This window comes from Balaenoptera ricei, chromosome 1 (assembly GCF_028023285.1).
Source record: "Balaenoptera ricei isolate mBalRic1 chromosome 1, mBalRic1.hap2, whole genome shotgun sequence".
NCBI lineage: Eukaryota > Metazoa > Chordata > Mammalia > Artiodactyla > Balaenopteridae > Balaenoptera > Balaenoptera ricei.
Window position 1 is genome coordinate 191,811,117 of NC_082639.1, and position 16,996 is coordinate 191,828,112.

At 39.7% G+C, this 16,996-nt stretch overlaps 1 protein-coding gene and 1 pseudogene across 2 annotated transcripts in view; one reads left to right on the forward strand and one right to left on the reverse strand.

Annotated features, from left to right (window-relative positions):
- CAMSAP2 (calmodulin regulated spectrin associated protein family member 2) overlaps positions 1 to 16,996 on the forward strand; it is a 103,267-nt gene that overhangs the window by 25,674 nt on the left and 60,597 nt on the right. The gene's annotated exons all lie outside the window — the stretch shown is intronic.
- Positions 13,174 to 14,462, reverse strand: LOC132377120 (glycerol-3-phosphate acyltransferase 3-like; annotated as a pseudogene).

The window sequence follows — 16,996 nt, forward strand, 5'->3', positions numbered from 1 at the left end:
TAGTGGCTGTATCACTTTACATTCCCACCAACAGTGTAGGAGGGTTCCCTTTTTTCTCCACATCCTCTCCAGCATTTATTGTTTGTAGATTTTTTTGATGATGGCCATTCTGACCCGTGTGAAGTGATACCTCACTGTAGTTTAAATATGCATTTCTCTAATAGTAATTTTAAGCATCTTTTCATGTGCCTCTTGGCCATCTGTATGTCTTCTTTGGAGAAATGTCTCTTTAGGTCTTCTGCCCATTTTTTGATTGGGTATTTGTTTTTTTTGGTATTGAGCTGCATGAGTTGTTTGAAAATTTTGGAGACTGATCCCTTGTCGGTTGCATTCTTTGCAAATATTTTCTCCCGTTCTGTGGGTTGTCTTTTCGCTTTGTTTATGGTTTCCTGTGCTGTGCAAAAGCTTTTGAGTTTAATTGGGTCCCATTTGTTTATTTTTGTTTTTACTTCCATTACTCTGGGAGATGGATCGAAAAATATATTGCTGCGATTTATGTCAGATAGTGTTCGGCCTATGTTTTCCTCTAAGAGTTTTATGGTATCAGGTCTTACGTTTAGGTATTTAATCCATTTTGAGTTTATTTTTGTGTGTGGTGTTAAAGAGTGTTCTGATTTCATTTTTTGACATGTAGCTGTTCAGTTTTCCCAGCACTGTTTATTGAAGAGACTCTCTTTCCTGCATGTAATAGTCTTGCCTCCTTTGTTGTAGATTAATTGACCATAAGTGTATGGGTTTATTTCTGGGCTTTCTGTCCTGTTCCATTGATCTGTATGTTGGTTTTTGTGCCAGTACCACACTGTTTTGATGACTGTAGCTTTGTAATATAGTCTGAAGTCAAGTCCTCAGTTGGGAAATGAAGAAGAGAACCTAGGATAAGGACTGGCCAAAAGATTTTAGCCCTTACATCAACTCCAAGTAATTAATTGTTGGCTTACTGCTAGAAGCTGGGAAAACCAGCTCTTTGGTTTCGCTTCGTTCTGGGAGCCTCAGGGTCTAGATTTTAGCTCCCCATCCTCTGTTCCTTCTGGTGGTTTTGAATGCTGATCCTTTTACCTAATAGGTTAAAAAAACAAAATAAGTAAAGGGACAGCCTTTTAGTTTAAAAATCTTGAGCTGATGGTCTTACGTCTTATTTTTGGCCAGAAAGATAAAGGTTACTCTAAGTCTCGTCTTAAGCTTCTCTTTTCTTCTTAGCACCTGTTGAAAAACGGTAGGGATGTATGTAAGTGAAAGTGGGTCTTTGTTGTGCTAAGGAATGAAGTAAGATTGATACGCATTTTGTTAGAAATGTCTGGTTTTTTAGTTTGTTATGTTACATTTACGTATTTACCAAGAAGATGGATGGGAGTTCACTTCTTTAATGTACTTACTGAGTTCCCACTATGTACTCTAGGCTAGGCGTTGGTGATGAAGTCTATGGTCTCTGCCCTAAAGATGCTCCTGGAGACCTGAGGTGAGGAGTCACATGGATTGAAGGGTCTGTGGTGTGAAAATGGGTTAGGACCGAAGGTGGAGAGTTGTGGGGATGAAGTCAGGTATGAGGAGAGTTGAACATACTTTACAGATGTTAATTATCCATGCAATATCTGATACAGGTGTTAGTATCACTGTTTTATAGATGAGGAAACTGACACTCTGATGAGTTAAGTTAATTTGCCCAAGGCCAGACAGGTGAGAAATGCTGATGCTCGGGCTTAGCTTGTATCTGCTGACTCCCAAGCCCACGCTCATCCCGTTTATACGTATGGCCTTGCAAAAACCCTAACACACACACACACACACAAACAACCCTACTATTTCTGTAGTGCTTAACAGCTTATAAAGCATTTACACTTTTTTTTTTTTGGTAACAACTAGGAAAAGTAAATAGGGCAGTTATTACCATCTCTTTTTATAACAAGTAAGGAAACTTTACGGATGGATGTTGTTAGTAGCTACTTGTTCAGTTCCTACTGGAAGAGGTGTGCAAAGAGGCAGTGAACAGATGGTGATTGTGTAGCCAGTTGGTGACAGAACAGTGACAATCTCGGGCCTCCCTGACTCCTGACCCAGTGCTTGTTCTGCACATACACTGTGCTGCCACCCTTGTTCCTGTCCTTGTGGATTTTATTCTGCGTGGATTCTGGGGAGACCGGCAGAGAATGTCAGCATGAAGCAGGATGTGACACAGGGAGAGGGTGTGCAGCAGACACACGGAATGGTGAGAGGAGTGGGTTAGGAGCCCCAAGGGCAGGGCGGGTCGGCGGGAAGGGGAGTTGTGCTGGTCGCCCAACCGAGGGGCTGTCTTAGTCTCTTCAGGCTGCTATAACAGAATCCCACAGACGCCATGGTTTATGAACAAGCGAAATTTACCCCCCCTCCCCAGTTCTGGAGGCTGGGAAGGCCAAGGTCAAGGAGTCAGCATGGTGGGGTTTTGGTGAAGGCCTTTTCTGGGTTGTAGGCTGCCAGTTTCCCGCTGTGGCCTCACATGGGGGAACGGGTAGGGAGCTCTCCGGAGCCTCTCTTACAAGGGCACGAATCCCGTTCACGAGGACCCCACCTCGGGACCTGACCACCTCCCAGAGGCCCCGCCTCCTCGTGCCATCACCTGGGGCTTTAGGGTTCAGCATAGGAGTTTTGGGGGAACACAGACATTCAGATCACAGCAGGCACTCTTCTTACATAGGGACGTCTCATTTAGTGGCAGCTGACATATGAAGATACAGACTTTAAAAAATAGAGTGATTCACTTTGCAAAATAATTTTTAAATTTTAAAAATGCTTTACACCAGGATTTATTTTCACAAGTGCTTTAGAAAAATATGACTTTTAATAACCCAAGTTTTTAAGAATATGTGAAATGAAAAATATCGTCCTTATTATAATGTTCAATATACTGTGCATCATTTTAAAAGACTTGCTCTTACACATAGTGCACAGTCTCCTTTATCTGTTGAAAACATATTTTATATTTCTCATTTTTCCCCAGCTTTATTGATAAAACTTGTATATGTTTAAGGTGTATAATTTAATGTTTTAATATACACGTATACTATGTATACTGATCATATCGAACCAAATATTATGCCTAGTGCATAGTGCTTAAAAATGAAATGTTAATTTCTGGCCATAAAAATCAGATGTTTTAGACAAATTGGGATGGTGGAGAGTTTGTTTCCCCCGAGACCATGTCTGCACTCCCTCCCTGCTGTTGCTGGTTTATCCAGGGGTTAGGCTGCCTGATGTAGGAGGGCTGATTGCATTGTGCAGCGGCGAGGAACTCACAGCACTGTGGTGGAAGGCGAGGCTGAGCTCGCCCTGCCGAGGCCCCAGAGCCCTTCGGTTTCTGTCCTTCCTGAGCCCGCTGGTCCAGTGCTCCCAGAGTCTGTACACTGCTTCAGTGTCCCCGTCAGTAAGTCCCAGTTGTTGTTTTAAATTGGCGTAATTAATTCAACAGACTCCGTTGCCGACCATTAAAAGAAACGTAGCTAAACATTAAATAAGGAAGCCACTCATTTCCCTTTATTTCCAGGTGAGGACAGATTTAACCGTAAAAGTACAGTTTTTAGAGCGAAAAGAGACCATCACAACCATCTGGCCTGGAGTTTTGAAATTCTCTTGACTAAGACTCACAGTTAGAAATACTTTCTGCCTCAGGACCCACGCCTGGTCTAGCTAGATACACGCATGTGACAGTTATCCTTGTAACTTGATTTTTTTCCTGTTCTATTTGGAAAAAATGTGGACTGCAATTGACTGAACCTACTTCACGCGTGACCATGAGTGGGGCATAAACCCACGTTTAAAATTGCTTGTTTAGTTAAGTTTTTTTTTTATAGGGAAGAATGGTGAAATGACAGTGTTGGTACTGAAAACTAAATAACCATACTCATGTTTTTCTTAAAAATGTATTCTAATATACAAGTTACCAACGTGTATCTGTTTTAATGAAAAGAACTGTGGGAATAGAGTTTGTATGTGGACTTGCCTCCTTAAGATTTATGTTACCTGGGGGACTTCCCTGGCAGTCCAGGGGTTAGGACTCAGCGTTTTCACTGCCGTGGGCCCAGATTCAATCCCTGGTCTGGGAACTAAGATCCCACAAGCCACACAGTGAGGCAAAAAAAAAAAAAAAAAAAATATATATATATATATAAATATATATATATATATATATATATATATATATATATATATATATCTGTCTATCTGTCTTATCTAATTTCTGTGGTATACTGCTGCCAGATTAATTTTCCTGAAATAACACTTTGATATCTGTCTTATTTTCCAATTAAAAAATTTTAATCATTTTATTTGACTTGAAATGCAGTATACATTACGGATTCAGATGCGTATTCTTTTAAAAAAATTTGACTTTCAGAGCTAGTGTCTAAAGTGTGGTGTAACAAATTACTTCAAACTTTGTCTGTAAAATAGATAATTCACTTGTAAATAATGAAAGTTTTATTCTTTCGGTTTGTAATCTCATCTCCATAACATATTCAACGTAGCAAAAGCTAAGATACTTAGGAAGTTATCTGATATTACAGACCTGTCAGCAGTACTTTTTGATGATTATTGAAGGTGAAGTAAATGTATATTAACTAGGACTTTTCATCTTTTCAAAAGAGAAGAAAGATAACTATTCATTGTAGGTTACTAAACTTAAGTAGGTAGTACTGTAGAGGATGATTTTTCTTTATTTATATGATATACAGCGTTAGTAGATATAATTGGAGCACCAAGATTGAGCTGTGTTAGCAGGTTTGGTGTAGAAATGCGGATTCTTCTAATCTGCACATTTACAGCCCAGTGCTGTCCAGCGGTGCACGGCCCCAGCAGTGGTTCTCGGCCACCGACACCCCAGTCTGTGTCCAACAGATTGATCCCCCATCCCCATCCCCATGATACAGACCCATTTTTGTAGCTTGGTAGATTGTGGTAGTTTAGCAGATTGTTTTTAATTAATGTCAGTGATGAGATTTAAAGAAGGAAAATAGATGATTATTTAAAAACTTTACCCAAAAAAAAAAAAACAACTTTACAGACTGTTTCATTTGAATGGTTGCCTGTGTTTAGACACCTGGATAAATGAGCTTCTGTAATGGGGAAAAAAAAAATCCTGGTAATACTCGATTTCTTCTGAGCTCGCACTGTTCTGTGGTTGAAAAGAGGGTTTTAATGAGCTGTGTTACAAAGTGAGCTGTGTTACAAAGCTGTCCCAGGGGCCTGTCTTTTCAGGAAGTTCTTCTATACTTTCAGGGATCTAAGAATGCTGATTATTGTTTTCCTGAAGCTAAAATATTTAGTTTGTGGTAAACAGTCCAACTAGTACACAGATTAAAAAGGTAACTTCAGAGAGTGATGAGGACTATGAAGCAGATACAAGCGGGATGATGGGGATGGAGCGATCGAGGGAATTGTGTGCGTGCCCATCATGGATAGAATGGTTGGGGCAGCCTTGCGTGTGAGAATGAGCAGAGGTCTCCACGAGGGGTCAGTTAGGCCGAGATAAGGGGGAGAGCATCGCTGACAGAGGGAGCCTCAAAATAAATCAGCTTCACGTCTGGATGATAAAGTTCCTACTAAGAGTTTCCTGGAGGAAACATGTTCAGGAACTTGAAATTTTAGGGCCACGTTTATTTGACTTGTAATTTGTACAGTATGAACTGCTTGATTCATTCAGTAATACTGGCTGAGAATTACTGTGGGCCTAGGCGGTAGGAGATGGTGATGAGAAGACAGCCCAAGCCTTGCTTTCACAGAGCTAATATTTTAGTAGCGAAGATGAGCAATAAAAAGCTAAGCAAATTGTAATAACTGCAGATAGTAGTAAATGCTCTGAAGAAGATAAATCAGAAAGAAAGAGGTAGAGGGAGTGAAGCATGCTGTTTCCATAGGAGGTGGTCAGGGAAGGCTTGTCTAGAGAGTTGACATGTGAACCGAGACCTAAATACCAGAAAGAAGCAGCATGTGTGACATCTGGGAAAAGAACAATCCAGGGAAAAGGGACAGCAAGCTAAAGGCCTGGATGTGTGTTTCAGGAATTGAAAGAAGGCCACTGAGGTTGGTCATGAGCAAGATGATTAGTGGTGTTGAGCATCTTTGCATGATGCCTGTTGGCCATCCATATGTCTTCTTTGGAAAAATGTCTATTCAGGTCCTCTGCCCATTTTTTAATTTTTTTTTTTTTTTTGGTTGCTTTTTTTTGGTCTTTTTTTTTTTTTGTCTTTGTTTGTTTTGTTTTTGATTTGAGTTGTATGAGTTCTTTGTATATTTTGGGTATTAGCCCCTTATCATTTGCAAATACCTTCTCCCATTCAGTAGGTGGCCTTTTTGTCTTGTTGACGGTTTCCTTCACTGTGCAAAAGCTTTTAAGTTTGATGAGGTCCCATTGGTTTATTTTTGCTTTTCTTTCCCTTGCCTGAGAAGACAGATCCAGAAAAAGATCGCTAAGACCAGTGTCAAAGAGTGTACTGCCTGTATTTTCTTCTAGGAGTTCAGATCTTACATTTAGGTCTTTAATTGATTTTGAGGTTTATTTTTGTGTATGATGTGAGAAAATGTTCTAATTTTATTCTTTTACATGTAGCTGTCCAGTTTTCCCAGCACCACTCATTGAAGAGACTGTCTTTCCTCCACTGTATTTCTTGCCTCCTTTGTTGTAGATTAATTGACCATAGATGTGTGGGTTTATTTCTGGGCTCGTTATTCTGTTCCCTTGATCTATATGTCTGTTTTTGTGCCAGTACCGTACTGTTTTGATGACAGTATAGTATAGTCTGAAGTCAAGGATCGTGACACCTCCAGTTTTGTTCTCTTTTCTCACACTTGCTTTGGCTGGAGTCCATTTCTTATCAATATTTCTCTTTCCTGGGCATAGACTAAAGGGAAGGATGTGAGGGCTTAGAAAAGAGAGTGTATTTCCTTTTCCTTAAGCCAATTTTATGATTAAAAGGATTTAGATTTTTTTTTTTTTTTTTTTTTGTCTGGATGATAAAGCTACTTCAGAAAAACACTTAAAACTGACTGGAAAAGAGATGGTGGAAAATCTTGGATAATAATCTGGAAGGAAATAGAATATGGTATTTATCTCCATTTTTTTCTTACAGTGTTTTATTTTTATTGAGATACAATTGACATATTGTATTAGTTTTAGGTGTACAGCATAATGATATATGTTTATATTGCAGTAGGTTCAGTTTTATCCCTACTATTAAGACTTTTGTTGTTTCTGTTTGGGAGATGAGGGTGGAGAGGGAGTACTGATCTTCCACACAAAAAACGGCTTTATCTGCTAAAGCTTTTTTCTTTTCCTTTCTTTCTTTTTTTTTTTTTTAAACTCTATATAACAAGTCATTTTTTTAGAAAGAGTGAATCACAGAGTTCAGCTTATTTTTGTATGCTGGAGCCAAAATGAAATTCCTCAGATAAAGTTCTAAATAGGGAAAAATTGTTTACTACTTTACAGTTATCCATCCAGCCAACAGAGAGGGTGCTTTTTGTACAGGATCAGCTCCACAAAGTCAGGGCCATGTTGATCACGTTGCGTTCCCAGCTCTTGGCCCAGAGAAGACGCTGCCTCAGTGAAGGAAGAAGAGATGTTAGTGAATATTTAAATTAAGAATTAAATCTACTTTGAAAGAGAAGTCATTCAGAATTACAACTGAGAGAGTGGTAGAGATGTGGTTTTTGTTTTTGTTTGCCTACAGATTTGAGTAGCGTGAGCTGTAATTACTCATGACACGACACGCATGTTTACTGAGCTTCCAGATGAGGTCTTCTGGGGGAGGGAGGCCCTGAGAATCTAATTAAGTGATGACATTGTTGGCTTTCTGCTTTACCATTTTAATACAGTAAGTGCCTGTCTGCTTTCAGATAATCAGCTGAGGATCATGTGTTGACTTCTCTCTCCACCTCTGCTTTCTGTATCCAGCTGTGCTGTTTAAAACTTCACAATTCATATTTATATATCAAATCACCAGGATGTACATTTTAAATGTCTTAACAATTTTATGTCAGCCATACCTCAGTAAAGCTGAAATTTTAAAAAAATTCACATTAATTAATTCTGTTTATAACACAGAGTTAATTAATGCATTTTTACCAGTTTGTTTTCATGAAGTGAAGTATGCTTGAGATATAATCAGGTCTATTAATACCAAGGATATATTTTAGAAACTAAATCCAGTTACAGTAGATTTTAGGTTGTTGCTCAGATTCTTTCATTGTATAGTTACGTGGTCTTTCTCTAGAAATATTTTAATTATAAAGTAACTTCAGAGTTTTATTGCATTTGGCCAGAGCCATATTTTGGTAAGAGCAGATTAAATCCAAGGAGTCGTTGACTCCTAGCTTCTGCCTAGTTGCTTAGCCCAAGACGGTAAATGAAGCCAATGAGAGTCTCTGCTTCAGAAATCTGAACAAACCATGGAAGGAATTTGCTTGTTAGCAGATAGAGAAACTAAACAGAGTCCTGAGGAGGGAGAGTTAGGTCTGGGAAGGCATGGCAGACGGCGGAGTTAGGGGCAGGGAGAGCGCCTGGAAAGGGTCCCAACCATCTTTCCATATTGATGAATATAGACCCATGCCATCATTTTTGAAGACTGTACAATACTCTGTGGTGTGAAAAGACCATAATTTATTTGCCCAGTTCCTTGATGGATGTTTAGAACCTCCCTGCACTGAAAGATTTGTAAGTGTAACAATGACATGATCAGAGTTCCATGTTTAAAACATAGAAATAATGAGACTGTGTAACTAAGACTGAGCAGCCTGAGTGCCTATTGCAGCGACCTTTATTGAGATAGGGAAAAAGGGAGAGGAGGAATCGGCAGTGCCGGAAATGGCCATGCTGCAGTGAATAGAGGCTTCACTTTGGGATGGGTTAGGTTTAAGATGCCTTCAGGACATCCAGGAAGAGATGCCCGTTGAGGTGTGTGCTGAAAATAGAGATTTGGGAATCACCTGAGTAGTCCTGGATAGTTTGAAGCCATGGGATTGAGATGACCGGGGAGGGCATGTTTTAGAGTAAAGAGAGAAGGTTAGGGATGGAATTGTTAGAAACAACAAATATTTAAGTAATGCACAGAAGACACTGTGGAGAACAGACAAGGGTGTAGGATGAAGAATTGAACATTTCTTGATAGTATCAAGAGTCGTCTTGTTCTGACGACATCTATTTTTCTTAATGATTTTTATCCTCATTTTGCTCGGTAATTATTTTTTGGTCTTGTATCCCAGACTGGGAAAATATTTTAACCTGTCTGTTTAATATGTAGAACATCATGATATATTAAGAATGATCTCATAGATTTTTCTAAAGTAGTTTTGAAAAAAAAAAATGTAAGTTTCCTTTAAAAAAATGATGAGGCATATAGTTTCAGAAATGCTTTGGGTATTTTGAGATTTTATTAATTGCAGTATGGTGCACTGGTACCACTTGTTTATAATCAGCTTTTCCTTCCCATCTTTGGCAGAATTTATGCCACACCGCTAGTTTCCATGTAGCTCTAAGAACGTTACTGAAGAAAGCCTGAAAATACAAGGAAAACTGATTTTTTTTCTATCTTTCCTTTGTTAAACAGCATTGTTATTGATAAATAATAGCATTATTTCTTGAGTTTTTTAATGATCTAAATTAGAATTTAGATTTGAATAATGTCAGTACTTAATGGGTCATTAAAAATTAATGTTTTAAAGGAGTTATGTTTGTTATGGTCTACCAAAACTATAGCGGTGGCATTTTATGTGGGCAGTAAGGTATTGTGTTACCAGCTCAGAGGGTTAACAAAAAAACTTGATAATCTTTTGATCCCTTTACAGATTTCTTCACCTTAGAATGAACACAGGGGAGATTTGACAGTTTTATCGTAGGTAGGAGCGTTTCTTGAGAGTTATGTCACCAGATTAGTTTGGGGGTCTCGTGGCTGACAGCATGTGTTCTAAGTGCACTGGTTCCTGTACATGTTTAAACTCCTTTCACGTAAGCACTCGTTTTCCTGCCAGTTACCTAGTGAGGTACCTCCCAGATCCACAGCTCTTTACCTCTGGCCAGTATCTATGTGTAGAGGCCGTGATGCCGGCCTCGGTGAAGTTTGGTGTCTTAGTTCTGCCACTGTGGCATGTTTGTCTCGGCACTGCTTGCCCACAGGCCTTCATCTGGAAGGAAATGGTGACCTCTACTCGGTGGGTTGGAGGAAAGGTGTTCCTACTTGTTACTTTGCTGTTTGAGTTTCTGCCATAGCTGTGTCCAAATCTTGTGAAATTTTGCCCACTGTTATTCAACTTTAACTTGTCTTTGTAGTTTCTAAAAACCTGGGTGGTAACCTTCCATGTCACCAGGGAGAGACATCATGACCTTCCTTTTTCTCCTCCCCATGGACAGTGCTTGGCAGATGAATCCTGACTGCATGGTGGGCAAATTAGGGAACAGCTACGATTGTGTCAGAACCTCGTGTGGTTCACTTTCTTTTTTTTCCTGGTAAAGCTAGTACTGTCAGGTGCATTTTTCATACATACCCAGCTGAAAGAAATTTGCTGACAAACTTCCTTTCGGGCAATTTTTTGAGTGTTAACTGGAGCTTTTACTGATGGTTATTTTTATATGATGAAGCATATTTCAGTGTATTTTATGCAGCTTGTTTTAGATTTTGAGATGTGAAGCACAGTTTTTGGCTCAGCATCCATACGCCTGGAAAACTTTCAAATCTGGAAAGCTATAAAACACAAACATACTTTGAAGTACACCATATGTGACTGGCTCAGCTATACTAGGAATGTCGTATTGGTTAGCAAATGAAAGAACATAGCTGTCATTTTACGTCGTTGGCATGAGGTGGCAGCAATTATGTTGAGTGGTGGTGGACGAGCCTGAGCTGCCATATATAAACGGTCACAAAAATAAGACTTGCCCAGGTCACTATGGTTAGGACGTTTGAAAAACACAGATGTCCTGTACTTAAATCTTGATGTGTTGGATATAATCATCTGCTTTCGTGGGTTTTCCGTAAAGCACCGCACGCTTTGTTGTCCCAGCGCTGGCTGTCTTTTCCTGCCTCCACTGTCTTTGGTGGCTCGTTGCAGCACCACTCTTAGTGGGCCAGGCACACTCCTAATTTCATTCCTTAAAGTATCGATCCATGTAGCATTTGTTTGGGGAAACATAAAAAGAGATGATTACGATGAAGTTTGAAGATTATCTTTAGGTAATAAATTATTCTGCAGGCTACTCCCATAGTCATACACTGACTGTCTAATGCCTGAAGTGATAAAACACTATAAATCATTGTGTCACATAACAACATCTAGAGTACTTTGATGTACTTTGATCTCATTTGATGCCTTGTGGGGTGAGAAATTAAGTATTATCCACATTTAACAGATGAAGAAGAGGACGCTCAATGAAGTCTGAGTGACTTTCAGGTCAGAGCTTTCTTTTTTTTTTTTTTTTTTTTTTTTATTTTATTTTATTTTTTATTTTTGGCTGTGTTGGGTCTTCGTTTCTGTGCGAAGGCTTTCTCTAGTTGCGGCAAGTGGGGGCCGCTCCTCATCGCGGCGCGTAGGCCCCTCACCGTCGCGGCCCCTCTTGTTGCGGAGCACAGGCTCCAGACGCGCAGGTTCAGTAGTTGTGGCTCACCGGCCCAGTTGCTCCGCGGCATGTGGGATCCCCCCAGACCAGGGCTCGAACCCGCGTCCCCCACATTGGCAGGCAGACCCTCAACCACTGCGCCACCAGGGAAGCCCCCAGAGCTTTCTTTTTAAAAATCAACTTTGTTGAGGCATAATTTAAATAAAGTGTACCTATTTAAAGTAAATAGTTTGAGTTTTGACAAATGTATACACTCATGTAAATACTACTCCAGTTAAAATATAAAATGTTTTTATTGACTCCCCAAATTCCTTTGTGCCTCTTTGCTGTCAGCTCCGTATCCGCATCCCATGCTAGATCTCCATCAATCTCCTTTCTGTCCCTGTAGGTGAGATTTGCCTGTTCTAGAATTTCATATAGATAAAAGCATAATGTATGAACTTTTTTAATTTATTTTTTTTAGAAATGTAGAATTTATTTATATTCACCGTAAAACGGTGTCACATTTTGTACCTGGTTACCAGAAGAGAAATAATACTTGGATGACACTATATTGCTATCAACATTGCTTATGCTGCAGAGTCGGGAAACACTTATTTTCCCCTTTAAAGAAAGTTAAAGCTCAGTTTCCAAAAGGTAGTTTTACCACTTATTTTCCTGTTCAAGAAACTGGGAAAATTCTGAAATAAAGGACGAAGGGGTGGAAGGGGAGGAACAGTGCTTCCTTCACTCCTTCCCCTGCTGAAGACACTCAGTGGGATTTGCAGTTGTTGTCAAAGGCTCCTATTTGAAATGTGTTTGGTTACAAGATCAAACAAATCAGTAGATGGAAGAGGCCTTAAGTATAGATCGTTAGCATACAAACAAGGAAGACTAAAAACTTTATCACCTATTGCTGGCTAACTTATTCGCAAGTTGCCTACCTGTAAATGTGCACACACAAGTAACATGGACTCATTTTCTTTGGTAAAGCTCACCAAATAGAAGGTCTCCTCTAACACGCTAGTAAAAAATATTTAATTTCCTTTCAACTTTGAGATCAAGTGGCCACAAATCTGTCCTTTCTCCTAAATACTGTCCTCCATTTTTCTTTTCAACCTTGTAGTAGAACAAAACCATAACAGTAACTCGAGTGATGTGAAATCCATGTTTAAGTGATGGAAGGGAATGGGAGGAGAGGGTGTGAGAGAGCTAATCATGAACACACTTCGGGGTATTTTCTTGAGAATTACTCTATCAACGAGTTCCAAACACAACTGAGTTCCACAGATGTTTTAGAAGTCCTTTTTCCGGTACAAATATTTCATTCAGTTCACAATGACACAGTCGTTTTACAAAAGGCAGAATATGTTCAAACTCAGTAAACTACTTACAGTTCATGAGGCTAATGCTGTAACAACAACAGAAGCCAAAAAGGGCACCGTGGATTCTGCCTCTGGCATAAAGAGGTAGAGACAGTCCTCCTGTAGAAAAGATTAACAATAAAAAAACAAAAACGGTAAAACAAAACAGTGCACCCCCCCCCCCCCAAAAAAAAAGCAAAAAAAAAACTCCACCACACTTCATTTCCAAGGACTAGTTCTGGAAAGCCTGGGTGGCGTTCAGTCTGCTTCCGTGTTGAGATACCCATTGCCCACAGTTGTCTTGCTGTACTTCTTCTGTTGCTGTTCCTTAAAGACGTCCTTCACCTAGGCTGTCTTCAGCCCTCCATCCCAAGGAAGCTCAGTCAGCCCTCCTTGTACAGCAGTAGCAGACTTAACCCTATTAGCCAACTGGACTGCATCTTCTCCTTTCTCTCTGGTCATGGGGGGCACGTACCACACAGCACAGACAGTGGCCCAGCTGGTCATCACTCAAAGCAGGTAGCTCACCGTGTTGTATTTACTGCTGTTCCAAAATGCATCACCAAACTAAGGATTATACTTAATTGCAACTGGATGTATGGTTCCTCCAATTTTAAAGCTTCCCTTTTTAAATATCATGACTGAAGTATTGTTGATGCAGGTTCCTTCAGGAAAGATTAGTATGGGTAATTTTTTCTTAGCAGCAATATGTTCTTTTAGTCTGTTGGTAACCAGGTGTCAGTCCTTCATTTCTGAGCGTTCAGACCAGACACGTGGACAAGCCTTGACCATAGCTCTGAATAATTCCCATCCACCAGGCATGCACCTGGCCAACCGTAGCATAGCACCCATCCATTGTCAAGATAAAACATCTACAGGGAGGTATGGTTGCCACACAAATGCCTCCCTTCTGGGGTCTGTACTGCGTGTTACGATAGCGAGTAGTACAGAGAGGGCACGAACGCAGACCCGGCAGTGGACCAGTTCACTCAGCCGGTTCTTGAGGCTGCTTTCTGACAGCTGTCCAACCAGGGTACTTCCTGTAAACCAACAGACTGATCCTAGTGAAAGCCAAGGTAACTCTCCGAGGCAGTAGGACACGGTAGCGCACTATGACGCCCAGCACCCCACCATGGTGAGCACCACGGACTGATGTCTGGAAGTTTACATTTGTCCTTGTGAGGAGATTCCATGACACTGGCTCCTCTGAGGAGAACCGCTGGCTCACTGCATCTTCCATAATGGCCTCCAATCCCTTCTTGGAGAAATAAAACACGTCAGACAGCTCCAAGTCCCTTCCTCACAGACCGGACAGCCCATTTTCCGTGGGTGGCTCATCTCTGGATAATACCAACGGAAGCTGAGTTTTTAAGAACTGACTCCTCTGAGGCTCCTTTTTCAATCTGTAATGTGGTCCACTCTCAAGTTTTCACCAGGATCTTCACGTGGAGCTCGGAGATGCCCAGAGACACCCCAGAGGCCGAAGCTCCGAGCGTCAGAGTCAGCCCGGTGTGAAGGCTCTTCCCGGCCAGCCCCACACCGTCCATGGTTCGGCGCACCCAGAAGGGGTCCACGGAGGAGGTCCGAGCGTGACAGCTGTCCCTGTGCCCGGCTCCCGGGAGTCAGTGCCGCCACCTCGTAGCACTTACCGCTGCAGGGAACAATGAACTTCTGAAACTGGATTCTTTCGCTCATATTTTGTTGATTCAGTCATGTTATTATGTGTCGTCTGTTCCTTTTTATTGCCTAGTTATCTTTCCATTTTATGAAAACCACAATATTCATTCACCTATTGGCGTACATTGATGTTTACAGGGTTTGACCTATTATAAATAAAGTGGCTGTGAACATTTGTGTACACTTTTGTGAGGACATATATTTTCATTTCTCTTGGGTAGATACCTAGGAGTTGAAGTGATGGGCCATATGTAAGCACGTGTTTAACTTTTAAGTATCTGTCAAGCAGTTTCCCAAAGTGGCTGTATTTTTAATTTTGCCACCAGCAGTGTATGAGGATTCCAGTTGCTCCACATCCTTGTCAACACTTTTGGTGGTGTTTTTTTTTTTAAATCTTTCCAATGGTTTCTCTTAAAGCTTATTTATTTATTCATTTATTGATTGATTGATTGATTGCTGTGTTGGGTCTTCGTTTCTGTGCGAGGGCTTTCTCCAATTGCGGCAAGCGGGGGCCACTCTTCATCGCGGTGGGTGGGCCTCTCACTATTGCGGCCTCTCTTGTTGCGGAGCACAGGCTCCAGACGCGCAGGCTCAGTAGTTGTGGCTCACGGGCCTAGTTGCTCCGTGGCATGTGGGATCTTCCCAGACCAGGGCTCAAACTCGTGTGCCCTGCATTGGCAGGCAGATTCTCAACCACTGCGCCATCAGGGAAGCCCTGGTGTTGTTTTTTTAATTTTAGCCATTCTAATGTGAATCAGTATCTCTGAATGGTTTTAATTTCCGTTTTCTAGATGACTAATGTAGTTTAGTGTTTTTTATATGCGTATTGGTCATTCATACGTTGTCTTTTGTGTGTTAAATCTTTTTCTCATTTTCTTATTGGGCTTTTTATTTTCTTACTGTAAGAATTCTTTTATATTCTGACTACAAGTCCTTTGTCCATTATATGTATTACAAATATTTTCTTCTAGTCTGTGGTTTACCTTTTCATTTTCTTAATAATGTCTTTCCAGAAATTTTAAATTTTGATGAAGACCAATTTATAACTTTTCTCTTTTATAGTTAGTGCTTTTATGTCCTAAGAAGTCTTTGCCTATGTCATGGTTGTAAAAAAAAATAGGTTTAGGTGGGTGGTGAATGCTATAAATGCTGTAAATTATATTTACAGCTATAAATATTTTTTTGTTTCTTATGTCAATTTTGGTTATTTTGTGTCTTTTCAGGGACTTTGTTCATTTCATCTAAATTTGTCAAATTTACTAGCACTAGGTTGTTCATAATATTCCCTTATTATCCTTTTAATATCTGTAGAACCTGTAGTGATGCCCCCTTTTTCTTTTCTGATACTATTAATTTGTATAGAGGTTTATCAAGTCTGTTAATCTTTTCCAAGAACCAGCTTTCATTTCATTATTTTTTTTGCTTTTTTACTGTTTCACTAATTTCTGCTCTTAGTTTTATTATTTCCTTTCTTCTCCTTATTTTGATTTAATTTGCTCCTCTTTTTCTAGCTTTTTAAGGATGGAATCATAGGTAATTGATTGAAAAGTATTCTTTTCTGTTATAAACACTGAAAGCCGTAAGTTGCCCTCTAAGCTCTGCTTTAGCTGCAACCTGCAAATTTTGACATGGAGTAAAAAAGCAATGAATGTTGTTCATTACCATTCAGTTCAAAATATTTTCTGAATTCCCTTGTGATTTTTCTTTGCCTCATAGAAATTCAGATGATTTAATTTCCAAGTACCTAGATGTTTTCCAGATATCTTTTTTTTATTATTGATTTCTAATTTACATCTGTTGTGGTTAGAGAACGTACTTTGTATGATTTCATTCCTTTTAAATATGTTGAGACTGTTTTATGGCTCAGCATTTGAATCTGTCTTGGTGAGTGTTTATGTGTACTTGAAAAGAACTGTTCTTTGGTATCGTGTTCTGTAAACATCAGGTCGTTTTGCTTGATGCTTTTCAAGTCTTCCATACCCCTTCTGATTTTCTGTTCAGTTATTCTGATTCTTGAAAAAGAAGTATTAAAAACGTCAACTAATTGTGGATTTCTCTGTTTCTCTTTTTAATTCTGTTTTTTTTCATATATTAATACTTTGGCTTCTTTCAAGATTTCCCCTTTGACTATGAGATGCCTATGTGTGTTTTTCTTTATACATATTCTGCAAAGGGTTCACTTAAATTTTTGGTTCTATGGGTCAAAATCTTTCATTAATAATGGAAAAATCTTGGGGTTTTTTTGGTTGTATGACCAGTTTATTTATTTATCTGTTTATCATAAAATATATAAAACATAGAACTTACCTTTTTTTTTTTTTTTAAAGATTTATTGATTGATTGATTGATTGATTGCTATGTTGGGTCTTTGTTTCTGTGCGAGGGCTTTCTCTAGTTGTGGCAA